The sequence below is a fragment of the Mytilus californianus genome, unplaced genomic scaffold (genome assembly GCF_021869535.1).
Source record: "Mytilus californianus isolate M0D057914Y unplaced genomic scaffold, xbMytCali1.0.p SCAF_13, whole genome shotgun sequence".
Lineage (NCBI taxonomy): Eukaryota > Metazoa > Mollusca > Bivalvia > Mytilida > Mytilidae > Mytilus > Mytilus californianus.
The window spans coordinates 34,970,702-34,996,557 of NW_026262615.1; positions in this window are offsets into that span (position 1 = coordinate 34,970,702).

Sequence of the window (25,856 nt, forward strand, 5' to 3'; positions counted from 1 at the left end):
TTTTTATGTTGTATTTTGTAAAGTCATTTCCCATGGCGTTCTCCGCTTTTATTTCGACTTATGAATTTAAATGTCCCGTTGGTGTCTCTCGCATCTGTTTTACAATTTGCATAATGTTGGGGTGAAAGATGTATTTTTGCGTGTTTTGTGTAAATCTACTAAATTGATTTTTTTTATAATTAAACATTGGATTGCTGTTATCCTAAAAAATGGATAAAACGAATGCCAAACGTGTCAAAAAACAAAAACATACACATTATGACAACAAACAACACATGGTATATATATTGTTAGATTTGATATATATTTGCAGGCTTCACAATTCAGTAAAAGCAGACTGTACTGTGACAAACTTTTCTTAGAAGACATGCTGAACGTTTGTAATAGGATGTCATTTCTAACGAAAGCAGGATGCAAATATTTTGCACGTAGTATATACTATAATGCTGTCCGTGTTGGAGGTTACCTGCTATTCAGGAGGACACAAAAGACCGAATGCAACCAAAGCTGGATACCTAGTTGTTTTCTATGATAATAAAGTCATCGTGGGGTATAATAAAAAACACAATAAATTATAAAAAGTGCTTGATCTTGTTATCTTGAATTGAGTATGGCATTGTTACGGGTGAGATTGGTCAGCTACTTAACATGTTCAGACCAAGATAGAGTAGATGTGTCTACAAAAAGTTTTTCTCCTTACAAAAGTCAACTGGAAACTGTGTTACAGTTATATACTCACGCTATACCATTTCTTCTTGTAAAAACAGATATTATTTGCCCGGTATCTGGTGAAATAGAAACAAAATCATGTAGTTATGAGAAAAGATATGGTTTTAACGTTTAAAAGTACAATATTTAGTAACACTTAACAGATTATAAAACTCTTATAAGATAAGGGGATATTAGAAGAAATGTATTACATCATTTAAACAATTTTTCATTACGTTCTCAATTGAAACCATGAAATGAGTAGAACTACAAAAAAAAAAAGGTAAATAATTACCCGAAACATGAAGACAATACTCCACACGAGATCTTTAAGCTCGAAATAAACTATCGACATTTAAACTATAATTTGAAAAAAATAACGAAAATATCATAAATCTGTCATTCCTGTAAATAACAGTGAAAGAGTCGAACAAGGTTCAAATCGCTACAGATGGGTGCGGTCCTAACCTTGACAAAAGTTAACTTGGACCAGACTTGTTGCCTACTTTCTAAGTTAACTTGAGAATTGTTAAGCAGACAAGAAAGTTAACTTTGTCGTTAGTGGACCAGACCTACGGTCATCTGTTTTAGGACTGCTGCAGAACTTCGACAGGTCTGCTCCAGACCAGACCTGTGGACAAGCCTGCTTTTGACCAGTCCTGAGGACAGGTCTGCCCCAGACCAGACCTGTGGTCAGGTCTGCTTCTGACCAGACCTGTGGACAAGTCTGCTATTGACCAGACCATGCAGACCTGAGGACAAGTCTGCTATGATATATTATCGTGTTTAAGACTTTTCAAATTAGACCTGAGCTTTATAAAAATAGGTTAACATCATTCGCATTGTTTTCCCCATAAGGCCCTATATAGCAAATTTGTTTACTCGCTAGACTCAACTAGATATTATACATATCAACAAAATTCTTTTTTTTTTCATTTCATATATTCTTATATACATTAAACAATTGCTATACAATCACAGAGCTAGCATAAAAGAAATGATTTCTTTTAATTAGAAGGCGGATAGAAAGGTTATCCAACGCATCGGAACAATATTCCTATATCATGGGATATCATCATCATTGTCGACGTTGCTTCGTTCCCCAATTTTTTACTGCCTCTTCCTAAATTTTACTTTATGCATTTTCCATGGATATTTCATCGTAATTCACCTTGTTTGCATTGGATTTACGATTCTGTTTTCCACAAAATATTCTAACGAAAATTGAATAGTGTCCGAAAACATAAGGCGTGGTATCAACAATCTCGTCAATTTTGTCAGATTTGAGGAATGATATGTCTTTGTCGATTATAATTATGGGACGTCCCAAAAATATACTCGTTGTGCACTTGAATGAAATATTTGCCACTTGACGTATAGCTACAAACAAAATCAATCAACCGACATAATATACCAGCAGTATACTATTCCCGGAAGAGAACCTAATATACTTTTTATTATAAAGTACAAATGAATTCAGACATGTCAGTGTTGGTACTTGGATGATGCGGTCAAATAGTTTTGTTTCACACACCATTCTGAACTACTATCTGTAGTGACTGTTCAATATTATGAATACAGAGATGAAAAGCTGACACTCCAAGTTACTGCGGAAAAGATTTTGCATTCATTGTTTTCCAATATTATTGCTTCCATGTGTGGTCCTCCTAAAATGCGCACAGGAGCGCCAGGGGAAGACAAAAAGGCGCCCGGTACAATCGATCCTGACATTAAAAAGTAACTTCTGATTTATAATACAGCCATACAGAATTACATACTAAAGTGCAAGTATGGTCAGTTTTGATTGATATGTTCAAATAATTCTGTTAAAGTTAAAGGAGTCAGCTTAAGGTATCAAAACCATTTTGATGCGTATCAATATTTTGAATAAAAGGAAGACATGCTGGCACACTGAATGTATGCGGACAAAGTTTTGTAGTCATTTGTTTTATACAATACATCCTGACATAAGTATTACTGAATTATTATGCAGATATATAGATTAGTATAATAAAGTGCAAATATGGTCAGTTCAGATTGATGCGGTCAAATAATTTTGTTGTGCAAGTCAGCATGAGGTATCAAAACTACTGAAATTTTGTTACGTATCAATATTTTGAATGAAAGGAGGACATACTGGCATCCTAAATTTATACGACCAAAAATTTGTAGTTATTATATTCCTATATTGCTATAATTTGTAATATACATTGAATCCTGACATTAAAAATATGGCTGATTTACTATGTGGGTATATAGATTTACAAATAGAGTGCAAATATGGTCAGTTTTGGTTGATACGGTCAAATATTTTTGTTGTACAAGTCAGCATGAGGTATCAAAACTACTGAAGTTTTGTTACGTATCAATATTTTGAATAAAAGGAGGACATACTGGCATCATAAATTTATGCAACCATAAATTTGTAGTTATTTTATTCCAATAACCCTTCCCTAGATTTTCCATCAAACATGATGGAATTTTGTGATGGAAAAAATGCCATCACATTCCATCATGTTGATGGAGTATTGGAACAACTTTCCATCAACTTTCCATCAATGCTGGAAAATGGTTGATGGAAAAGGTTTGATGGAATTTGTGTTCATGATGATGGAAAATTGATGGCATAATTTCCATCTGATGGTATTTTTGCCATCTGATGGATAATTGATGGTATTTTTGCCATCTGATGGAAAACTGACGGTAATTTTGCTATCAGATGGAAAACCAATGGAATATTTCCATTACATGTAAAATGCATGGAAACTTGATGGAGAATTGACCATCAGATGGAATTTGATGGATGAGTAAGGAGAATGTCTTTAGAAAATCTTTCCATTTATGGCATTTTCTGTGATTTAATAAAACAATATTTGTTCTCTGTCGTCTATAGGTAGTCATGTTACATGTGTGTATCTTTTCGTTCAGTGTCCCATTGAACTCGCTGTCCTTAAAGTTGAATTAGTTGATGGCAAATTCTGCAAAATAAAAGTAAAAGAATCTAGCATATAAAAGAATAAGTTAACATTGTACAGATATAAAGTTAGTTAATTACATTTGTTGTCAATTCTGAAATTATCAAATGAAAATAACACTTTTTGAAAAGATTTGTATTAATGTGTCACTTGCAGGGTCAACTTCTAAGAGTGTCAAATCCTTCTAGAAATTTAATATTCAGAGGTGGATTTAGGAAAGTGGGCTCCCCCTTTCTGAGCTTTAGAGCTACATAACTTATTAAATAGAAGTTTTATAAGTCTTACTCCTAATGTTGACTTAATTGCCACCACCACCACTCTGGTTCAGCAGCTGATATATAACTATACAATACATTAAACCTCATGTCAGTACTAAATTATCATCATTATAATAAGTGACTGTCCCTAGAAATAAAAAGGTTGTCCTTTCTTTTTTGTTTAATATTTGTTTTTCATAATCATTGTACTATAACATAATGGGTCTTGCCCATGTTTTATATCATACTTTTGGTGGGTAGTGTACACATTATACATGTATATATAAAGATATATTATTTTACCATTTAAGGAATGACTGCAATATTTTTTCTGTCTATGAAGAAATAACATCAAAAATGTGGTGCACACTGAATAACCCGCGTAATTCTAAATTCCATTTTAAACCGGAGTAAACCATGAAAAAACGTTGATGACGTCATGGTCACATGACAAAATTATGTCTATGAGCTGATAAACAAAACAACGTCAGCCAATTAGAAGACGCGTTACATCCAAAATTAAATTATTTGTGGATATATAAATGTCATAATGTCAGTCACACCACAGATCTCTAATTTTATAGCAAAATTACTTTTTCAGAAGTACTATTATATAAAACAAATGTTTTAAAATGATACAAAATATGACTCATGTCCTACACAATTTTATGATATGTATATGCATATTTTTTGTGTCATTTGGTCTCTCGTGGAGAGTTGTATCATTGGCAAGCATACCACATTTTCTTTATTAATACTTTTTATAAATCTATGACCTTCTTTTTTTCTTGACTCTTAAAAGTTAATAAAACACTTTAAATGTCACTACTTTTAACTAAAAGAGCATGCACATATATTCAAAATTGTGGAAATTCTAATACATTGTACTTACCAAAAGATATAATCCAAAATATGTTTACACCCGAGACGTCCCAAAAATATATATAGGCGATGCTCCGATCATTGGCGGTAACACTACACAATTTTGTACATACACATGGCGACACGAAACACAATCGGAAATCCATTTTACGATATCAAATGTTTCATAATGGAGTGGAAAATATCGTGCGCAACGTGGGCGCTTACATTTGTCACTCTATGCACCATTTCTGGTCGAAAAGGGCAATTGGCGCAAGGCGGACGTCCTTCCCGATAACTGTGTTTAATAATTTATTTAAATGGCTGTCAAGTTCCCATTAAAAAAAATTGACTTGTATTTATTTTAATGTCAGATCCTTAAACTCCCATCAAAATTAGATACTAGTACTTACTACTAGCAAACTTGTTGGCCATTTTTAATGGCTGCTTAGATTGTTAAATTACCAAAATTATCAAAATGGTTCCCAACCCCACCCCCTCCTCCTCATGTTCCCTAATACCCTTAAGCATTTCATTGTCTCAATTCAATAATTGTATTTATATACATATTGTTCACCATGGCTTAACGATGCTCGCTATTCAGTTTCAAATAATATATTAGGCCTAAAATAAAATATTGTCTGTTTCCCCAATCCCTACCGACCCTGCAAAAACGGGTCCGACTCATAAAATTTTATTGTCAAAACTAAGTCAAATATTATTTTATTCAGTTCCAATTTTCAGGCTTGCCAGATCGACCAATATTGTTCCAGCTTTTTGGAAAAAATAAAATTATTTCCGTACCTACCTACCCACACCTGGCTTGGCGGTGTCGGATTGGGGAAACAAACAATATATTAATTTAGGCTTAATAAAAATCAAATATAAAGGATACATGTTAAGTTCTTTTCCTTTCTGTAATTAAATTTGCTGTCTCTGTACTTCCAACTAGTATTGCTGAGTAAAAGTAACTGGAATCTTCATGCAATCTGTTTACTATCAAAATTGGCAGCTCCATTTTAAAATCATTAAATCCCCTAAAAGTAAAAAAAAAAAATCCACAAAGAATCAATTGTTCAAGACGTTTTGAAGCAATAAATTCAATAGAAATATTATTGCATGTTTATACAGTACATTGGAAGCCATTTGGAATCAAATTAATTACCCGCCCCCTTTTTTATCCCCTGAAGATTCTGATTAAAAACCGGAGATTTATTATTTTCACCAAATAACCATTCACACAACTTAATATTATTTTACATGTCTATCAGTTATGCCTGTTATGTGACAACAAGATTATTCATTGTCCAAAACTCATGTTAAAAATAAATATAATTTTCAGTTTATGATTTCAGACTTTCTGATGTTGATTTGCACAAATAAAAACAATAAAAAAATCATAGTTCTTCAATGAATTATAATTTATAATCATAATATACACATGTTGAATTAAATTTCTAATGCACTTATCTGAAAACATCTGCATCGGATTTTCCAGCATCGGATTTTCAAGTTTGATCTCCATATCAGCGTAATCACATTTTGATGACGTGTTTCTCAAGTGACAATCTCGCCCCATATTATATCGACCAGAAGTTGATCCGTTCCCGTACCGGTATTATAAAAATAGATCAAGGGTGTCGCATAAAAATATTACAACTGCCCAGTTTTAAATAAAAGAAAAAAAACAACGTTAATTTAATCGGCACAGGGTGCATGCGGATGAACTATTGGCCGCATTATCTAGAACGGTATTTTCTAGGGTCGAACTGTTCAGTACAATTACAAAAAACACGTGGTCATGATTTGTTTACATTTTACACAAGTTGAGAAACCAATGTTTCACGATGTCGATCATTGATCTGATAATTAATAGAAACGCACTTATGTGAACTTGGGAGAAAATCAGAAACGCCCCAGCTTGTCTGGCAAAACAGCCGTTGGCGTTTCTCGAGTTCCCTGTCGTTTATATCGCGAAAATCTCGGCATTTTTCTTACTTTGAAATACGGTCAAACTGAAATTCGTAATTCTTCCATGAACAGGAAGTTCAGCTAGCTGTGTAAACTGTAAAATTAAGTGACCCATTAAGTGCATGGCTTCACCTGACAGCTTTGGTGTCAAACACATTGTTAATTAAACACCAATTATCTTTGCTTTATGTCAAAAACAATTTGTCTATTTCAAAAATGTTTGCCCAAAAAAAAAAATGAGTTACTTCCCCTTTTTAATCACCTTTTCACAATATATTCCGTTTATTTATGGGTTTTTTTTCGTAATTAAATAAATAAAAAACAAATTGAATGCAAATGCATATTAGAATATTTCTTTTAATTATTTTTAACCTGAAAACACTTAGAATATTAATATTTTGAAAATTTTTTTTTTTTATCTTCACCTCCAGTCATTGCTCTATCAAGTGCATTGAAGTAATAATTCAAATTGCTTTCTTCTAAGTTTGCATAAGATCCTAAAGATGAGTAACTAACAGGTTAACTTATATGAAACACATAAGCCACTAAATAATTAAATTCAGCTGCAGTGTGAACGTGTTATTAGTCACTACTAATGACCCGAGATTTTTAAAGCTAAACATAAAAAATTGTGCCAAAAGTATTGAATTTTATTACTCCCCTTCAACTAAAACTTGATTTTACCTTAGTGCCTGAGTTTTATTTTAGTTTAATTGCCCTTTTTTCAATGACATTTTACGAATAAAATTGTATTTTCTGACTAGAGCACCCTGCCCTTTTAAATCCTGGCTAGAACACTGTATCTTCATGTGAATGTGAATATACATATATTTAAAAAACAATAGTTAATTTCAGTCCCATAGATTTTCTTTTTTATTTGGTTGAATTTGTAATACAGATTATATTTTTTCTTAAGTCCCAATACCAGGAATCATCCAGGCCTTTTTTTTCCATTCAGATAGAATTTGTAAATGTCCTGAAAGTTGGATGAATGATGATCGAAAAGTCCTGATATATTCTGGTTTATATAATATGATTTTTGAAAGTCTTGATATATCCTGAGAATTCCCCCAGTTTTAAGCTGCTTGATTTGAAAGTCCTGACATTTTCTGGAATTCTCCCATTAATTTTTTCCTAAAAAAAGGACTTATAGCCTAACAGGATATTTTCAGGATATCCCAGGATAATCTTGAGATATCCTTATAATAAAAGTTGTCAGGATTTATTTCTGCAAGGGGTGTATGCATCATTTGATGGAAAATGTAAAAATAAAAGTATTGGTTACAGAACAGTCATATAAATAGTGACAAAAAAGTAATTTTAACAAAAAATAATATGTCACATTTAATAAGTTTACACTGGTGGAAAAAAAAACCCAAAGTATTCTTGAAATCCTTTCCTGTTACAAGATATATACAAGGTATTGCACAGTTTAGGAAATTGTTTGTTGCAACTTTCTAGCAAACAAACTCTTTCTTGCAACATTGCAGAAAGATACTGCAACTTTCTCACGAACAAATATTATTTCAGTAACATTGAGAGATTATGTTACAAGTTACAGTTGCAACAACATGTAACTTTCTTGCTAGTACTTCTTGTTAACAAATTTGTTTGCTCCAATATAATAGAAAACGTTTTACCTCAGTAAGGGATGTTAAATTTTCAGACATAATTATGCTGAAATTTTCTAAGTTTTTTTCCATCAAGCAAAATGACAGAGTTTAAATACCATCACACTTTCCATCAACAAAATATTCTAAGTCCAAATTCCATCTCACTTTCCATCAAAGAAAATGTTTAAGTCCAATTTCCATCAAACTTCCTTCATTTCCATCCTATTTTCCATCAGGTGGAATAAATGCCATCATATTTTCCATCAGAGGGTAAAAATGCCATCCAATTTTCCATCAGGGGTTAAAGATGCCATCAAATTTTCCATCAAAAGAATGCGGATGGAAATAAAATTCCTAATTTCCATCATCCTTTGATGGATTTTTTTGGTTTAGGATGGAATTCCATCAAGTACCATCAACTTTCCATCAATTGTCCATCAAGTGTTGATGGAAAATGAAGAAATTGATGGAAGATCTAGGGAAGTGATTGCTGTCATTTGTTTTATACATTGATTCCTGACATAAAAAATATGACTGATTTACTATGCGGGTATATAGATTTACAAATTAAAGTACACATGTAGTCAGTTTTGGTTGATGCGGTCAAATAATTTTGTTGTACAAGTCAGCATGCGGTTTCAAAACTACTGAAATTTTGTTACGTATCAATATTTTGAATAAAAGGAGGACATGCTGGCACCCTAAATTTATGCGAACAAAAATTTGTATTTATTGTATTTCAAAATTGCTGTCATTTGTATTATACATTGAATCCTGACATAAAAAATATGGCTAAATTTAATATGCTGATATATAGATTTACAAATTAGAGCGCACATGTGGTCAGTTTTGGTTGATGTGGTCAAATAATTTTGTTGTACAAGTCAGCATGAGGTATCAAAACTACTGAAATTTTGTTTCGTATTAATGTTTTGAATAAAAGGAGATCATGCTGGCATCCTAAATTTATGCGAACAAAAATTTGTAGTTATTTTATACCAATATTGCTGTCATTTGTAATATACATTGAATCCTGACATCGAAAATATGGCTGATATACTATGTGGCTGTGTAGATTTACAAAATAAAGTGCAAATATGGTCAGTTTCGGTTGATGCGGTCAAATCATGTTGTTGTACAAGTCAGCATGAGGTATCAAAACTTCTGAAATTTTGTTACGTATCAATATTTTGAATAAAAGGAGGACATACTTACATAATAAATTTATGAGACCAAAAATTTGTAGTTTTTATATTCCTATATTGCTGTCATTTGTATTATACATTGAATCCTGACGTAAAAAATATGGCTGATTTACTATGTGGGTATATAGATTTACAAAATAAAGTGCAAATATGGTCAGTTTTGGTTGATGCTGTCAAATAATTTTGTTGTACAAGTTAGCATGAGGTATCAAAACTACTGAAATTTTGTTACGTATCGATATTTTGAATAAAAGGAGGACATACCGACACCCTAAATTTATGCGACCATCAATTTGTAGTTATTGTATTCCAATATTGCTGTTATTTGTATTAAACATTGAATCCTGACATAAAAAATATGGCTGATTTACTATGCGGGTATATAGATTTACATATTAAAGTACACATACAGTCAGTTTTGGTTGATGCGGTCAAATAATTGTGTTGTACAAGTCAGCATGCGGTATCAAAACTACTGAAATTTTGTTACTTATCAATATTTTGAATAAAAAGAGGACATGCTGGCACCCTAAATTGATGCGAACAGAAATTTTTATTTATTGCATTCCAAAATTGCTGTCATTTTTCATGTTTGTATTATACATTGAATCCTGACATAAAGAATATGGCTAAATTTACTATACCGGTATACAGATTTCCAAATTAGAGTGCACATATGGTCAGTTTTGGTTGATGCGGTCAAATAAATTTGTTGTACAAGTCAGCATGAGGTATCAAAACTACTGAAATTTTGTTTCGTATTAATATTTTGAATAAAAGGAGGATATACTGGCATCATAAATTTATGAGACCAAAAATTTGTAGTTTTTATATTCCTATATTGCTGTCAGTTTTGGTTGATGCGGTCAAATAATTTTGTTGTACAAGTCAGCATGAGGTATCAAAACTACTGAAATTTTGTTTCGTATTAATATTTTGAATAAAAGGAGGACATGGTGGCATCCTAAATTTATGCGAACAAAAATTTATTTTTTATTGTATACCAATATTACTGTCATTTGTATTATACATTGAATCCTGACATAAAAAAAATATTGCTGATTTACTATGTGGCTATGTAGATTTACAAAATAAAGTGCAAATACGGTCAGTTTTGGTTGATGCGGTCAAATCATTTTGTTGTACAAGTCAGCCTGAGGTAATAAAACTACTAATATTTTGTTACGTATCAATATATTGAACAAAAGGAGTACATGCTGGCACCTTAAATTTATGCAGACAAAATTTTGTGGTCATCTGTTCCAAATTTTGCTTTCATTTTGTATTTTAAATTTTATCCTGACATTAAAATATTGCTGAGTTAAACATAGTATGCGGTTATATAGATATACATAATAAAGTGCAAATATGGTTGAATTTGATAGGTATTGGAATATATATTCAATGCCCGTTAGCATTGTAACCAAGATTGTTTTTTTTAATTGATAGAAAGGCAGATCATGGATAAATTTGTATAACAAGTTACGTTTTATGCGTACTTTATTTACAAATATATGTATTTAATCCTGTTTATATCACGGAAGTATTGAGTTCACTTCATTTTGATGTTTATACCAAGAAACAAAGATATTAAAAAATATTTTTAAAAAATCGACGTAGAGCGGTCCTGGTTACAAGTTACCTTAGTGTTGAGCAGACCAGTCATAAGTTAACTTGGGAACAGGTCTGGTTTCGATAGGAATTGTCAAAGCAAAAGTTTACGCATGTTAACTTTGTGGCAGGACTGGTTTCGAAGATAACTTATGTTAACTTTATGGCAGGACTGGTTTCGAAGTTAACATATGTTAACTTATGACTGGACTGGTTCGAAGTTAACTTATATCAATAGCGGACCTGTTTCCAAGTTAACTTTTTGGCAGACATAAAAGCAGTCCTAGGACCAACTCCGCTTTTCAAGTTAACTAGATTTTTGTCCTAGGACTGGTCAGAGCAGTCCTAAATCCGGTGACAAGTTAACTTTGACCAGTCCAAATGACTGGTTATCAAATTAACTTGCTGTACAGGTTAGGACTGCACCCATCTGTAAAAGGTATACTTTTTTGTAGAATGTTTAGGGTGTAAATATTGTCATTATGGACTTATAAATAACTGTATAGTACGTTTATTGATTATTGCTACAGGCCGTACCATAGTCTATTGTTTAATTCATAAACACTGGCTTTCGATTGGTAGAATATTGTCCAATTCGCAATCACACCAAATCGTCTTCTTTTAATCAAAATTACCAAACAAATAGCAATTAGTCATTTTTCAAATAATGATAAATGACTATAGTTGATGATTTTGGATAATGTGAGTATTCCTATAGAAAATGAGGCTTTTAAAATCAGAAAGTACTTTCCTTGTATTTTTACCTAAAACACTTTTATACAGAACACCTTATATACACTTTATATACTAACTTACAAAGGATGACTTGGGAATATAAATGTTGTCACTTGGTGTTCTCCCGAACGGCAGTAAAACGCTTGCCTAAGTGTGGCGTCTGTTTGGCTCTGCGGGATGTATCAAGTTTGCAGCCATGTCCGGTCAGAATGGGGACAGAATTCGATGCTACGTGTTAAGAGAGTGCCACATTCTGCACTTTAAGAACCCTTGCAACAACTCTGTGAGGGGTAAATAATATAATGCACGATCAGAAAAAAAATGAATAATAAAACCTGTTTTCATTAGTAGACATTACTCACATAATTCTATATTGATATTCTGGTAATGGATAGAAATAATCAAATTACAACATTTCAAAATTCTTCCCAATTTCGAATGGTATTTTTAGAAATTTACCTGTGACGTTCCTTTTCGTGGCTTTGATACATTCGTATGACGCACAGTTTGTTTTTACGTTGTTCTGTAATTGTTTTCTTTCGTAAATTAATTTTAAGTGTTTGTTGTTATTCTGTGGTTTTCATGTTGAAATGGACTATTATATTGTTTGTTTATGTATTTCTCTGTCCTGAATGTTCTTGTATTTATTTTTACTGTATTCCCGTCACTTGATGTTGTTTTAGAGGTATTTTTTACATTGCTTCATGTATATAAGTGGACGATTTGACATGCCATAAAACCAGGTTCAACCCACCAATTATCTCTTTAAAATGTCCTCTACTAAGTCAGGAATATGGCAATTATTATGGCAGTCCGATATTTATGTATGATGGCGTTTGTTTTTGTAGCAGTTCAGTGTTTTGTTGTTCCTTTTTGTTTCCTCTTATAGTTGACGTGTTTCCCTCAGTTTTGATTTCTGACCAGGATTTATTTCAGTTCAATCGATCTATAACCATTGAAAAGCGGTATATCACCATAGCCTTTATCTTAAACATGAATTTAACTACATATTTGAAATGTGAAGAACAAAGCACTACAACCGAAACACATAATACAGTGTGTAGGTAGTATTTAGCTTTTTTACCTTAACGACGTTTAGTATTAGAAACAAAACGGGTAGTAACTGGTAAAACAATTATATATTAAGTGCCCAAACCAACGCGCTATGGAATCAAAGTGTTAATCGTTTTTATTTTGCTTTATTTGTTTGGGGTATTTTTTTCACCGTTGTTGGTATTCTGTTGTTATTAATGGTTTTATTTGGACGATTCCTTTTGTTTTAATTGTGCGTTATGTAAACAGGGGGAAAAAGTACGCATTATCACAACTTTTCATCAACTTAAATGTTTTGTCTAGTATCAATTTCAAAATAGATTAAAAGAATGTTGAGGGAGTTTCATCAGTTACAAACAAACAATACAACATGCGTCGACAGAATAAGAGTTTACTGCATTGGCCACCATTCAGGGAACTCAAATAAAATGGCAGATGTTGCAATGGTAAACAATAATGAACTTTAATTGATAATAATAGAGTTGTGGACACAGTATTTCTTCTTTTTTTACAAAACTGAGTTTCTTTGGTGGTTTATACAGACTGCTAGTACATTAATGGTGTTGTATACAGACTGTTAGTTCATTGATTGGACCTCTTGTAATGCTTCAAATGCACATGTAAACAATTAATGCGACTTTAGCGGATTTGGAATGGTTTTATTTTAAACCTGCCCTTTAAACAATATATTATAAAAATATAAAAAAAAAATTCCCGTCATGAATAAAACCAAAGAGTTCCATTTATCGGACAAAAGCATAAACAGAGTAGCGAACATCCTTAAAGGGAGATAATTGTGGTCTCTTACAAACACGATTGACGGATGATTGTATTTCTAGAAATTCAATGTCAGACTAAATGTATGTTCAATTAATTTATTTACAATACTTGTACACAAAGAGCACATAGGCTAGAACATGATTTTAAAGCCGCTGTCGCATTTCTGTCTGGTGTATTACAAAAGCAATCAACCGTGAACTTAAACTATTAAAGCATCTATTTTGAGATGCTACTGCATTGATAAAAAAGTAAAACAAATACACTTTTAGAAACATTGTTAATCAGAATGTACTTTGCTGAATAAACAGTAAACATGAACACATATGAAAGAAGTGGGACTGCTTCCATAAGTTTTCTTTTGAAGAAAAAAAAGGTATGTATCCGATATAATCCCTTTATTGTCTGATATTTGCCGAATATACGGTAAAGGTTTTTCTCATTGTTGAAAGATGTAATATTGCCTTTAATTGCTGAAATCCATTTTATTTCAACTTTGGTTGATAGTTGTAGCTTTGGCAATCACACCACATCAATTATTTATATATAACCATTTAAATATTATTGTTACATAAGAAGGGTTACACAAAATTTGGTTATTCCCATAGACTGCAAATACGTATTTTCGTATTTTCATAGAAAAGCGGTTTATTAGATGAGACTTTTCACGGTTTAAATTGCCATTTTCTACATATCAAAATGCCTGTACCAATTCAGAAATATGACAGTTGTTGTCCATTCGGTTGATGTATTTGAGCTTTTGGTTTATCCCTTTGGTTCGGGACTTTCCGTGTTGAATTTTTCTCGGAGTTCGTATTTTTTTTGGTGATTTTACGTTTTACTAGATGTGGCGATACCTGACATCATTTGTCACTTAATGTTTGTGATTTTCGGTTAATCGTGACAAACATGTGATATGATTGTTTATTTATAGAAGAAGAGAAGAGGATCAAATAAGTCAAGCACTTCATAGTTTCGTTCACATATCCGGATGTTCTTCTTTCTATTCGAAAGTTTTTTTTTATTATACAAGACTTTGTTGAACTGAATCGTATTTAAAAATACGCAAAACATACTCACATGTATTATTTTCACTTCAACAATGCGACTCACTACTTAGCCGAGGAACTAAAAATATAGCTGGGGATCAAACACGGGACTCATTACATAGCTTGACAAGTACATGGGATATATGGCATGAGGTTTTTGGCAAACAGTATCTGATGATAACATCTCGTTCAACAGTGATGAAAAAACTTGTCATTCAAAAAGGAATTCTGTGTTTGTCTTGTCAATATTATAAAGATGGACTTACTTTTTCGAAGGTGAGAAGACGTTATTTATTAAAATGAAATTGTCCAACCAAGTATTAGTAATAATCACCAAATTAAATTACAGTAGGAAAAAAATAAAACTTAATATAATCATTGAGATTTTTAAACATTTCACAGTTCGTGATATTTGAGCTAACACTTAAATCTGCAATTTTTCAGATAATAATTGTAAGTTTGATGTTTGTTAGTTTTGTTAAGTCTTGTGTGTTCTTTTTTATATTTGTTATTATAATGGTTAATAACAACTTTATGTGGAATTAACACGCCAACATATAAATCTGCCATTTTTTCGATGATGATTAAAATGAAGAATGTAGATAGGGAATATGTCAAGGAGACAACAACCCGAACAAAGGGCAAAACAGACCCGAATGCCACCAATGGTTCTTCAACACAGCGGGAAAAATTCTGCACCCAAAAGCGTGTTTCAGCTGGCCCCTAAACAAAAATGTGTACCAGTTCAGTGATACGTGTGTGTTTGTTGTAATAGATCTTTCGTTATGTATTTGTATTGCTAAATGTCAACTCTGTACTATTTACTATTTTTATTTTGTTTATTGTTAAAGTCATATGAAACCTCAAATAAAAAAAAAATGATGCATATGTAAGTTTTTATAAGTAAAAGGATAGTTGTCACTATTAAACTTATGCACATATACTTTTTTCTGAAGAAAATTCTTTAGTTTGTCCACAATTTGAAGAAGTTTACTCTTTTATAATTGCTTGCTTCCAGGAAACAATTCGCCTTTAATTTTTTGTATTCAAAGTGACCTCAGAGAGACCCTTCTCGTAAAAATCCGGTGATCGCAACACGCTTGGATCTGTCACTGAAATACACTATTATCTGATTGTACATGTTATACACGTGCTAAATTTCCATGCTTCTTTGTTTATTGTTTACTAAATGGTGACAATCCGTAAAGTTCGGCTTCAAAACATGACAATTATTGAGCGGCCATATTTTAACTTCATTACAGACAGAGAGAAAACAAAATGACGATTATACGATATTTTTGCGTAAAAAATTAAAAAATCGTGCACAGAAGACTAAGTTTATGGTATGTACATGCATTGGTTCAACAATTGGATAAACATTATTTTTCACCAGTCACTCGTTTCATATGACTTTAAGTACATAAATTATGCAGTTACTTTTTTCAATTATATTATATAAAATCTGTCATTTTTGGGTCTTTGACTGCTTTGACAATTGTTGGTCAAAACTACATTCATACAGTGTGTACTACATATTGTATCGCATGTGGTCATTTCACGAAACATATAAATCTGATACAAGATATATTACATTCCAGATTAGGTGTGATAACACTCGTCTTCATTTGCTGTGTGTGGCCAATAACAGCAGCAGTGAGCTACCGCTGTTTCAAGCTTAATCGAGGATTATCCAGTGGCCGTAGTATCCCATTATTTAAAAAAGTTTTCGTTCAAAAAGAATTTCACACCAGCCTGTCAGTGTCATCATATCTGCTACAACTGGGTAAGTATACAGAGAACTCAACACGTGTCGTATTCAACATTTCCAATGAAATGACTCGATTCATCACCGTGATTATATTGACGTGCTATAGCGATTTATATGTACTCGTCTTGTCCAATGAAATGATTTGATTCATCACCGTAATTTTATCGACGTGCCAATGTGATTTCAATGTATTCGTCCTGTTCAATAAAATGATGCGATTCCATCGTGTTGCAGCGATTTTGTCTAATCAAATGTATCAATTCTTCACCTGGATTACATTACTAGGCAATTGCAATTTCATTGAACGTGTTTCACTTATCAATAAATAATTGAAAATATCTATAAGTTACTCAATGAAAAATTACAGGTTGAAACAAAATGTGTAATATTTCATTTTAGTTGAAATAACTTTGATTTATTTCAAATTCTTTTTCAGGTTCAGAATTGAACAAAAGCAGAAAATACGGCGACGATCTATTCCTGAAAGATATGAGGTAATTTTATGGGAAAATTAAATGGTATCAGAGAGGAACCTGTATATACTTCACACGTGTTTATTTCAGGGCTGTTCGCATTTGTGGTTTTTATAGTTACGAGCTTTTTTCAAAGAAAGAATGTAAGCAAACATGATTACTCAGATGTTTACCCTTAACAGTAGCGAATCCATCAATAAATTTGTGGCTTGTGTTCGAGGAGGAACATCATATTACAATAAAATATTCAACAAAACATAATGTTGTTATTAATTATTTAATGATACTAGAACACATCCATGACATCGCGGGACAGTTTATGAATGTAAGTAAGTTGTAGCACGATTTGATAGTATTCGTTTTGTCATCTGATAAAATCATGCTGATTATTATGTGCACCGTTTTCTCTTCTGGTTTTCTTACTTGGTTTTATATTTGATTTTATATATTTTGAGGATTAATGACACAGGTCAGTGGAATCTCGTTTTTGTATTGCCTTGAACTTTTTGTTTAAGGGGAAGATTAATTGTCATAATAGTAAAACCTGTCATGCACAGGCTGTGAAACTTAGAATGTAAATAAATCTGTACCGATTTACATGTAGTGTTGAATGTCCTCTTTAATACAATTACCAAAGGTGGTGTTCCTACTATAAGAGGAAGATACATAACATAAATATTTAATACACCCGGAAATAACAGGTGATATATACGATTGATATCGGTATCTGATTTGACCCGAAACTTCTTAATGATGGGTAATGGTAATTATGTCGAAAACAGCCTGAAATATGGTTTTGTCATTGTCCTGTATTAATTAGATATAAAGTTGTATAATTTTATTGGTCGTGTTTACGTCAGGCCTGCTAGCAAACTGGACCTCATCATTTTAGTAAAATAGATGTTCTGTATCTTACAATGTGTACTTTCTATTATATTACTGTGTAAGGAATAGTCCATGATGTTGATCGCTGGTGTAGTTTGTTGTACTGCTTTTTTTAAATTAAGTTTTATACATGGTCCATTATGTTGATAGTTGGTGTGGTTTGCTGTACTGTTTGTTGGATTACATATTATTTATATATATATTGTCCTAAAATTATAAAATGTAAGATTTATCAACACAAATTTGACCTTCGAGTATGTTATTATAGTCATGATAGTTTTGGGTGAGTTTTTACACAATCTTAACTCTTAAGTATTATTATATACTATTACTGTACGCGACGAATATATGACCATTTAAAGACACCCCAACCTTAAAATAGCCTTAGATTTCAGTTTTAAAGATTTAATTTGGAGGTTAATGTAGTGCAATTATCAAACTGTTTAAGGTGGCTCGGGTGTCTTCCTCCATCTTGGATTCTGAAGTAGCAGATAACGTTGGTCTAGATCTTTGATTAAATGTGCAAATTTTGAGAGTAGTATGCAATTTATGTGTAAGACTTTTAAAATAATTATAGAAAATTGTATGTTTCATCATAATTGATGCTGTAAGTTCTCAAAAACACCTTATTTGTGTTTGATTAATTTTTTTTCAACTTTGCTAAATAAGGGGAGATAACTCCGATAAAGTCATTTTTATAATAGAAAGTGTTGTGAATTTACCTATTTTAATCTGTAGCAAGAAAACAAATTCGGTGACCCCATTTTTTCTTTTTCTTATCTGAAAGCATGTTAAAAGAGCTATCTTCTCACATTATATCTTAAAATTCTATCAGATAGTTTTCTTTTTATCACACAAAATTTGATTTTCCATGCATTATATATACAAAATCTTACAATTTTGCACTACCTGTAGCATGAAAAAAAGTCCGGTGACCCATACTTTTTATTACATTTTTTAAAAAAGCATGATAAATACTTCATTTTGACAAATTATTAAAAAATTTTATCAATTTTAATTAAGACGCCCTAGCCACCTTAATGTGTCACCATAACGACCTGCAGTATAAATAATGTTAATTAAGAAATCATTCTGACTTCTATTTAACTCTTGCAAAATCAAAGACAGTTTTGTTTTGAAAACCGTCTATTTAGGAGAAAGAATAAAACGAAAGTTGCATATGAGTACTGACATTGTCAATCAGATAAAAAAAACGATGGAGAAGGAATAAAAAAAAAGAAACTAATCAACAGTGTTGTCAAACAATAAATGTTCCTATCATATTATTTATAAGGACTTGTGTTTTTTCAACATGTTTTTGTTTTGCCACGCTACTTTCAGTTGCTGGTTGTCTTAGTGCGTTCGATATAAACCCCATGTTTATATTTATTCATTAATACAAAGCATACAACGTACAAATAACTGCATTCGAAAAGAAAAATGTGAACACAATTGTATTTTTTATTCTAAAATATGTGTTCACAGTTTTGTAATGCTATTCTATGATACTTCATTATGACGCTCCTTTTAAAAGCCGGTAATACATATGTTGACAAGTAACACGCAAACTGATCATGTGTGTGTAGTGAGTCATAACAATACAGTACTTGGTTGCTATGCTCAAATACTAAATAATAGAAGTTTAACCTAACAATAAGAATAGATTTAAATGATATCGAAGTTATCTATAAATAAAAGACTGGCTAAGTTAATTTTCATATCGAAAGTAGAAATTCCTTTTTGACATGGACAATTTGGTGTAAGTGTCAATTTTTCAAAAATACTAGCTACATTTGAGCTAGGGTAATTTTTTGTTTTGTTTCATTTAATATATTTTGCAGGAATGGACATAACTTATAAGTAGAGTGGTAGATGTGTCAAACTATGTCTAATTTTGCGCAAAGCCCACTACTTGGCAAAATACATGACATAGCAAATCAGTATTTCAAATGTGTCCAACTGATGGATATAGGTTAAAGATAGTTATTGTTAACTATTTATTCGTCAGTGTTCTAAAACCATCATTGATCCTATGATATTATAAATATGACTGTTACTTGTCTTTCCATCAGTTTTGTTGCCACATTGCTGTTAGATGTTCCTTGTCTTAGTGCGTATGATCTCAAGTTCACAGCATAATAATACCTATTTATATAAACAATGAGTACACCATGTAAACGTTACGAACAACAGAGTCAGCATTAGGATATAAGAGTGCATATTTGTTTTTCCAGTTCGGACTTTGTTTTATTTCATCTTAGCATTCACTGTTTTTGGATTTGTTTAATACTTCATTATAACTCCCCAACAAGGTTAATATGTATGTTGACAAGTTGCACGCAAAATTGCAATTTTTGTGTAGTGCGTCATAGTTATACAATAGTTTAATGTAATGATTAAATATCTAAAAATAGAAGTTGAACATAGTGAGAAAAGATTTAAATTCCATCGAAGTTAAGAATAAGGCAATGTATTAATTAGGATATCGAAATCGGAAGTTCCCGGTGGATTTGATGGTATCGTCCTTTTAAAAGTAGACAAGCAATATTGTTTGAAGCTACTGTAAGTTATTTTTCATGAATATGTTTTTGCAGGAATGATCATAATTCTCTCTTAAACTGATATATTACATTTTCAATATATTATAAAAATATACTGTGAAGTAACTTGTATTCGTTGGAATCAATTTTTGTGGAATTTGAAAATTTCGTGGGTTTATGAATTCGTTGATATTATTAGAGCATTTAAGTTTTAAATAGAAACCAATTTCGAAATCTCGAAAATGAATACCTAACAAACAAGAATACGTTCACGGTATATATACTACATTTGTCATTATGTAAGCAATATTAGACTTTTACAATAATGCACAATATATTTAAAAAAAAAAAGTAAAATCACAAAAATACTGAACTCCGAGGAAAATTCAATCGGAAAGTCCCTAATCACATGGCAAAATCAAATGACAAAACACATCAAACGAATGGACAACAATTGTCATATTCCTGACTTGGTACAGGCATTTTCAAATGTAGAAAATGGTGGATTGAACCTGGTTTTATAGCGCTAAACCTCTCACTTGTACGACAGTCTTATCAAATTCCGTTACATTTAATGTATTGTTAACAGCCATCATGAACTGACAAGAAGATACGAAAAAGATAAGGATCTTAATATGTATGGATTAACGAAAGTAAGCTTCTGGGAAACGTTTTACTTACCGTGGAAAACGCAGATACACACCATTTGTTTACCGATCTGTAGACGGCGGGGTCATCATCTCAAATGACGTTTTCGGGCTGACAATCAGACAGTTTGACCGAGTGTTTAAAGCTTGTTGAAACAAAGGAAAACACATGAACAGTACATACTGAACTTAAGATATTCTGACAAATCATCAGATGAATATCTGGAATACTTACAGGATAGTACATATTTTCAATCAAGGTAATAACATAGTCATATAATACGTCATAGACAATCACTAAATGTGTATTGATGTTGATGGTATACAAATCATGAATAAGTCTTAAACAAAGAAAAATATACCTAGTTTGAAATTAAAAACCATGAGACAGAGATAGATGCATCATTTATCTCATGTGTTTATGTTTTGTCCGTTTAAATGTCTACCTTATTAATGCATAATATAATATTCTAGTGCTTTAAACAATAGCATTGTGCTTTTCGTAGATGTACTACTAATTTGTTTAAACCTAGACTATTGGTCGGTCTAGGAAAGTAGTTGAAAGCTATTTTTAACCACTAAGTATTTTTAAACACTTGGTCGCGAAAAAATGTGTTTAAATGACATATACGCAATAACTCAGATTGCATGAATCTTTATCATCTTATTGATTTTGGAAAAGGTTTACATTTTCAGACCATGATATCAAGTTTAATGATGTTGAGATTAACAAATAATTGATTCTGTCCATAAAAAGCATGTTAGAAAGTCGTTTTAAAGCATGGTCATTTTAATATTAAGTAAAAAAAAAAAACAGTTTAGAAATTCATTCACGAGACAGCAACTAAACGACACAAACTATAATTCATATTGCTGAATATGACACATTTAAAGCTATTTCGTATATAGAAAAAGCGAGTGTTGAATAACTGCACTCTCCAATCTTCGTTGTTGTTGCATTGAATATGTTTAATGATACTTTACATACTTCAGATAGTTTCTTTTATATTATTTACAATGACTTAAGTATGTAAAGTAACATAAGATATATTCAATTTTTCTAAATACTAGCCCTCCTAAAATTACAAGAAAAAATGTTTTAGAGGTTCAAACCATCCCTAAACATTGCAATATAATTGTGTTATTGTAATGTTGGTCTCTGTTATGTAGTTATAAGTTATAAGAATCTTTATTTCCATTTTTTAATTTGTCTCATCCTAGATTTTTAGATAACGGTGATGTTGAATGCATTACAACAATGAAATCGCAATTTCTTTATTTCCCTTATTTTTTTTTTTTTGTACTGAGAGATTTTATTTCAGCAACACATACGTCATTCTTTTACCTTTGCTTTGTAAATGAGTTCATCATGTCATAAATATATTTAAACTAGGAATTAACAAGTTTAGCACGGAAACAACCAGTGCAGCAACATCATGTGTTTGTCTGGTAACACGCAATGCTTTGAAGTATGTGATGTTTGATATCAGTAGTATTTCTGTTCCTGTTTTTCTGTGTTTTATAAAACAGTATTGTTCTCGAAAGACATTCGAATGCACGATACGAACATTCAAAGACCTTACAGTATCATATAAATAAAGGCAACAGTAGTATACCGCTGTTTGAAACTCATAAATCGATAGAAAAAGAAATCCGGGTTACACACTAAAACTGAGGGAGGCGCATTAAATATAAGAGGAGAACGACGACACAACAATAAAATGTAACACACACAGAAACAAACTAAGCATTAGACAAAATCCTAAGAGAATAACAAATATAACATCAAAACTAAATACATGAATTTGGGATAGAAAAGTACCGTGACACGTCTTAGCGTAATTTGAATTCACACTCAAATATAAGAGGAAAAAAACGACACAACAGAAACACAACGTAAAAATGTAACACACACAGAAACGAACTATAATATAACAATGGCATATTCCTGACTTGGTACAGGACATTATTTAAAGACGAAAATGGCGGGTTGAACCTGGTTTTGTGGCATGCCAAACCTCCCGCTTTAATGGCAATGTTATATAACATTAAAATGACAACATAACATTACAGGACTACAATAAAAATAAATATGAGAACATTTTGGACAAAGAAATACACGAATAATAGCTAACAAAAGACACCAGGTTTAAAATTTAATACGCCAGTGGGCGTTTCGTCTACACAAAACTAACTAGTGACGCCCAGTTACAAAAGTTCGAATGCCAAAACAAGTACAAAGTTGAACAGCACTGATGACCAAAAGTTCAATAAAGTTGTCCCAAATATGGCTAGGGTTTTCTGCTTGGGATAAGAACATCCTTATTATTTAGATTAATTTATACTTTTGCCAACAGTAAATTTTATAAAATGACTAAATAATAGATATACATGATAAAACTGAAGTATTAACTAATTACAGAAAAAAACCCGGATACATTACATACACCAACATAATCCAACACAAAAAAAACACCCGAGTTAGTCCAAGCCTCAACACAAAAAATGACTTCACATTTGAATGACTAAAACTATTTCTCAACAATAAGATAGAATTAGGATTGATTTAAGATTATATTTGTACTAAATACTGATATTACATTTAATAACAAAGAAAATAGCAATAGTTATTAATAACAAACTGAGGTAGCAATTAGACAATTAACTATATTATATAGCTATGTCCGGTTTATTATGAATCGAACTGCAAACGTAATACGTCGTACAAATTACGTTGAACCAAATCAAATCTAATAAATGAAGGCGGTGATTAATTTTCTTTACCATAACACATGATATAACAGAAAAGACGTCAAGACATTTGACAAAATCTGATGAGAATTACAAATATAACATCAAAACTTAATACATGAATTAGGGATAGAAAAAGTACCGTAACACGTCTTATAGCAATGCGAATTCACACTCAGCAAAACAGTCACAATCGGGAATAAGTCACGTTTGGTACTTAAAAGATTAGACGACGTAATGACAAACCACAATCTAACATGTTGTAAAAATGTCCTTAGCTAGTTTGGACAAGGACACAACGTATGGATCAACCAATTCGTGATGGTGTCCGTAAAATTTACGGAGTGTCAATTTTAATCTGTTCTCGTCATAACTTTGTTGGAGCAGTTTCTGCGTAAAGAGCACACTCCTGTGTATCAAGTCCGTATAGTGTGAACAAGCACGAGTATAACGTATCAATTGAAATTTGTAAACACCATACGAAGGGGCAGAGGTATGTTACTGCTCCTCCGCTTAAGTGTTTTAGCTAGTTTAATGAACTCGAATGCTCAATTCTTACCCTTTTCATTCTTAGCATGTCAATTTAAAATGGTACTATATACATCAATTGAGTTTGCATACAACATAAAATGTACGATTACAAGATTCAATACAAAAATGACACTTTCAACTAAATCCAAAGTGTCCTTAAATGATAGAAATCTCGTGGCAGTCCACATTGGATTTTGGTTCAATATTTCAATTGTAAATTTAAAAAAACTATTGATGTCATGAACTCTGTATTGATTTCTAAGTTAAATCTAAAACAATGGCTGATTTGTTTTGTTCTTACACCATTTTCAGAATAAAATAACACTCATATGAAAATAAAAATCAGTCTGACCATAAAAAAATGCACAGTTGGTCATGTTGGTTCCCATATGAATGATAAGAACCAACTGTAAGTTTCTGCTTTCAAACTCTACAAAGATATTGTCCATAGGACACCTTAGCAGATTCATAACTTTTTCTTAGGTGTAGCTTGTTTTAATATTGGCCTATTGTTTTTTTTAACTAAACAGGTAGAATTATATCCCACAAAACAATAAAAGAGGGACGAAAGATACCAGAGGGACAGTCAAACTCATAAATCGAAAATAAACTGACAACGCCATGGCTAAAAATAAAAAAGACAAACAGACTAACAATAGTACACAGTCATGACACAACATAGAAAACTAAAGAATAAACAACACGAACCCCACCAAAAACTAGGGGTGATCTCAGGTGCTCCGGAAGGGTAATAAGATGACAGCGTATTTTAACATTTATTTTCGGAAAGCATTGTGGAATATTTCTATTAGACGGGTGTAAAAAGATCTATGAAGCATCGGCTATTCGATATCATCGAAAATGCCAGCGTCGTAGATACATGTATATGTTTTAAGGCTAAACAGGCATCGTCAGCCAAGGCCGTTTTAGCAAAGTTCTGGTCACTTATGATTAATGTGTCCGACATATGATAAATTTGCTATTAATATGAAAATTATTCAACAGGCTGAATTTGAAATGTCTTCTATAGGGGTTGGGAAATAAATTGTATTCTGCAAAAAGAAAAGAAAATACGAGCACTTAGTGAATACAGCTGGTACTGAAATAGGTATACGTCAAAGGCAACAACTATTTATTACACATGATATAATACGACACTCCAAAATTAAAATAGAAAGATTAAAGTATACAGAAATATCGAGTGGAAGTTTAGCAGAAGGACTCGATCTACCAGGTAGTGACATAGTTATAATGATCGTCATCGAAGACGTCAACGTACTACAGGATGTAAGTAATATCAAACAATCAGTACAACGGACAACATTGGTTATGGAGAATGATAATGATCATCCTGGATTTACTAATCTCCGATTAATAGCAGGAGGGGAAGGGGAATCTATCTTTATACAACCCGAATGCTTTGAAAGCACTGGAAAATGTTTATAT